Raw genomic sequence first — 3,189 nt, 5'->3', positions numbered from 1 at the left:
AGAGAGAGAGAGAGAGAGAGAGAGAGAGAGAGAGAGAGAGATATTTCATCTGATGTGGGGTAGAATGTGGGTGGAGGGGTTGCTGGCTGATTTACAAGGTTGAGGTGTCTGTGTGTGTGTGTGCGCGTGTGTGTGCAGCTTTGGTTAAATGTTCACATGCACTGCATCCAATACAGAGGGACAACCAATGGAGACACACCAGTGAATAAAAGTCCACACACAGAGGTAAGTATGCCAATGCGCTCATCTTTTTATTGCACAACAATGTATCGTCTTTTTACGAACGCTTAAACGACATTGCCACTGACTGACAGACCAGCTTATTGAGAGAGACCAGGGTGTGGCTCTGTGTTCTCGGCCAACAGAGGTGGTGGACAAGACAGCCTTTTGGACGCAGACTCAAATCAGCCCCCTCGCCCATCGCCGCCAGCTGTGCATCTCAGTCTGAAAAGACTGGACAGCCAAAAATGTTACCAGCATCCCAAGTATCCCCCCTGATCCTTTGAGATCGATTTGGAAGTGCTGCAACTCGGGCTGGGAGCTGATTTGTCCCTGGATTGTAGACATCAACTTAGACAGAGCTGGAGTTCTGAAATACTTGAACCTTTTTGTTAAGCAGAGCACAGCCTGAGATGGTTGGCCTCCAGAGAGAAAGAGAGAGAGGACACATGCTGTGTCAGATATCTGTGCTGTTGTCTACATGGTGCTGGTAAAGTGTGTCTGGATGTCAACACTGAGCTGCTCTTGCAGGCTGTGGAATGCTACTAAGTCTATGGATGTGCTAGAGTCTTTTTTTAGGAGCATTACAGTGTTATTTATTTATTTTTTTTTTTTAAGTAGAGTCGTGACCGTGTAACACCTTCCAGCTTGTGCTGGCGTCTCTCTCAGCCTCACATGGGTTTCAAACGCCTAAATGGCATCATATTCTCAAGTGGGACCAACATTATAGAAGGAAAGGCACAGGAACACACACACACACACACAAACTCAAGCACACAATACACAAAGTCCTGAAGCAGAGAGAAGGCTTAGGTAAGCTAAGCAGGCTACAGTAGCTACGACACAAAGGTTTAACTGTTAGACTAAATAAAATCATTGTACAGCAGTTGGTTCACGACAATGTCTAGATTTGAAGGTCCCACTAAGAATCGTACACAGAACTCTGCTTCGATAAGAAAAATACAAGCATGCACTCTGCTATTATCTGTCAAGGAAGCTCAACCAGGGAGTCGACTGCTGTGGCTCGTGAGCCAAATTCAGCCTTGGAGAGATCTTTGTTTTTGTTTGTTTTATGGTAAACCAGATCAGTGTGCATCACCTGTGCAACAATATGGTTTGAGAAAGATTTTCCAGCATGTGCACATTGTCTTGTTTTGTTCCTGTATTTATATTTATGTGCAGGCATCTCCACAGTTTTAGTTAATATTTTATTTGTCATTTGTGTCTCTGTGCAGCAAGCAGGTCATCCAAGCTAACGTCTAGACTGCCGATATCCACCAGAAGCCTGTCAGAGCTCACCCTCTCACTGTAGAAAATGTATCTTATACAGGAGGTTGTGGAAAAACGCAACAAAGTGCCCCACATCTCTGTGTATACCATATGTACAGAACATGAAAGTACAGAGTACAGCGCGCATGGTGTTGGAAGGCTCAAACCAACAAAAATGTGCAATTTTGTGTTTCCCAAATCAGGGAAAATTATATATACTGACATTGTCATTTTAATTCAGCAATACTAGTCTTTATCTAATGTTTTTTTACATATATTGCAAGTTGAAAATAAAAACACATATTTGCATTTTTACAGGCACATACATACCACAAAAATAGACTGTGGAAACTAGATATACTAGGCACAAGGTATATACAGTCTGTGTGCATGGGGCACATTGCAAAAACAATAAACAAATAAAATATACTAATAAATCAAAGACACTTTTACAGACAAAAAGAATACCCTGATTTGCTAACATATCAACACCAAGGCATTCAGTACCCTTAATATCTGGTACAGCGAGAATGAGAGGTTTGGAACTTAGATACTCTCAATAGTTGTCAGTCAGTGTCAAACATGTATGAGGGATTTAAATCCCACTTCACAGCAAGGTCCAAAAGAAGAACCATTAGACAATCGCACTTTGAACCCCCCGTCATCAGGCAAATACAGCACTATATCACACACACACAATTCGACAGTGGCGGTGAGCCAACTGACTGAACACACTTGTGACACAGACACAAAACAGATAACTGACAGAAGTATGTGCTTGGCCAGGGCTGTATCAGCTTCATGGCTGAGGGTTGAAACAGAGTGGTACTGATCAAAGTGTTGGGTATGCCATCCTTTGAGTGGGAGTGAATCACACACTACAGTATCTTACTGGATGGACGCAATGAAACAGAGACGGTGCCTGATATTGCCTGAAACATTAGCTCTTTAACTCTCCTTCCATCTTGCTCTCACTGACTGTGGACTCATTCAAATAATATCAGCACAGTCCTGATAGCAGCTTAATAGGGCAAACTCTGGTATTAGCACAAAGGAACAGGGAAGAGGACCAACTGATTGCACTGGAACAGTATTGAAGCACACAACAGCTATTGACTTAAATGGACTGGATTCATTCGCAATCGTATTGGCATTTTGGCATCTACCTTTCCCATCGGAAAAAAGCAATACAAAGTTCTCGTGCTGCTGATGGAGTGGGTGGCAGCACTGAGACCCAGGTACGACAATGAACAAGGTTTAGTGCATGTTACCGATCAAATGGAAAGTGGAAATGTTGCCGCTCTACAGTGACAATGAGCCAGGGTTTATAAGCCATATAATGAAGCCCTTGGAAAAAAAACAATCACTTACACATTGTTTCAGGACTTAAGCAGCTCTCAAAGTGATCAAAACGTTAATAACAATCTGAGGGTTGTGTCTCCACTCGATAGATCCTTGTTTTTCTCAGCCAATCAAAATTCAAGGGGAACCTTTCAGCATGGTTAAATCAACAAGTTGATTATGGGAGGATGGCGCAGACTACATAAATCAATGAGCAGCCACGCTGCGGCAATCAATAGATCGTTCTGAAAAGCTAGCAAACCTGAGTGAAATGTCCATTCCATCGATTTTACAGTTTGGCTCTGGATCGATGCTCAGAGCTGAAAAGTTGGACGGGGTGTTTGTTTAACGCATTGAATC

The sequence above is a fragment of the Anarrhichthys ocellatus genome, unplaced genomic scaffold (genome assembly GCF_004355925.1).
Source record: "Anarrhichthys ocellatus isolate YVR2014 unplaced genomic scaffold, GSC_Weel_1.0 scaffold15, whole genome shotgun sequence".
Taxonomy (NCBI): Eukaryota; Metazoa; Chordata; class Actinopteri; order Perciformes; family Anarhichadidae; genus Anarrhichthys; species Anarrhichthys ocellatus.
Note: the sequence above shows the minus strand (reverse complement) of the source record.